This window comes from Wasmannia auropunctata, unplaced genomic scaffold (assembly GCF_000956235.1).
Source record: "Wasmannia auropunctata unplaced genomic scaffold, wasmannia.A_1.0 LD336076.1, whole genome shotgun sequence".
Taxonomy (NCBI): domain Eukaryota; kingdom Metazoa; phylum Arthropoda; class Insecta; order Hymenoptera; family Formicidae; genus Wasmannia; species Wasmannia auropunctata.
Genome location: NW_012026814.1, coordinates 5274350 through 5275613, shown reverse-complemented (window position 1 = coordinate 5275613; position 1264 = coordinate 5274350).

The window sequence follows — 1264 nt, the reverse complement described above, 5'->3', positions numbered from 1 at the left end:
GATTTATATCCGATTTGAATGATTTTAATCCTTTTTGATACCGTATTTTCGGTGCAGAAATCCCGATCGATTCAGATAACTTTTTTTATAATCGGTTTTAATCGAACATTTTCGCAGGGAATTGACTCGTAATTTCATTTCGCGCTACGCGATTTGGATAATAATAGATCCGAGCATCTGGCTTCGTTTGCCTCAAGTTGTAGCAGAGTACGAAGTAAGGAGTGAGATCGTCGTGACGGATTCTGGTATCCGTGTTCAAAGAGATTTACTTGCACATCGAGGAAACGCTGACGCGAGTTCGTCAGACGAAAAAGGTGAGTCGTCATTTTTAATAAACATTCTTTTCCTGGTGAAAAACTTGGTTTAGTTGCTATATACGAAATGCATATGTCAGGAAGTGATATAATAAATAGATTTATTTATTAATATTTTTAACAAGACATTAGATAGGCGTAGTGGGATTAACATTTATCGCTCACTATTTTAACATACCTAGTGTTTTTCCACGAATACAAAGGGTTAAAGGTCAGAGCGAGCATAAGAAGGGAGCAAGGATTTGAGGCTAGGGAGAAAGGAGAAGAGGAAAGGGGGAGAGAGAATGACACAGTTACTGGGACAGGTGTCGCACCGCGGAGATAGAGAGCGTGTTCATTATAGACAGGTACTAGGAAGGGATTTGCGAGACATAAAGTAGGCAGATAATAGATGGCGAGCAGAGTGATAGAAATAAACAAGGAAAGACGCGAGAGTGTGGGGAGCACAGGAGATAGAGACGAGTATCTGAAGAGGAAAAGAGATGCGTTGGCAGAGGAGGCAGGGATGAACAGGGAAAAGGAGATATTTAGGAAAAGCAGAAAAGTAGGGAGATCGCCGACAGAAAGAAGAGAGAAAGGGGCATTTAGAGATATATTTAAAGAATTTAGGGAGGAGTTAAGAGAGGGACTCTGGGGAGTAAGAGAAGAAATAAGAGAGGGTGCAGTAGTACAGAAGGAGGCAATAAAAGAAGAAATAGATAGAATTAAGGATATGTTAAAAATGAGAGGAGAAATGGGAAAAGGAGAAGGAAGAATTGAAGATTAGGATAGAGAAATTAGAGGAAAATCTAAAGGGGATGAAGATGAGGAGAAAGGAAGGTGACAGAGGTGAAGAAGGGGAAGGGGGAGAGGAGAAGGAGAGAAGAATAGGAAACAGGGAAGAAGGAGAGATGTGGGAGGAGAGACAAAGGATACTAGAAAGAAGAAACGAAAGGAGGGAGAGAGAAGAG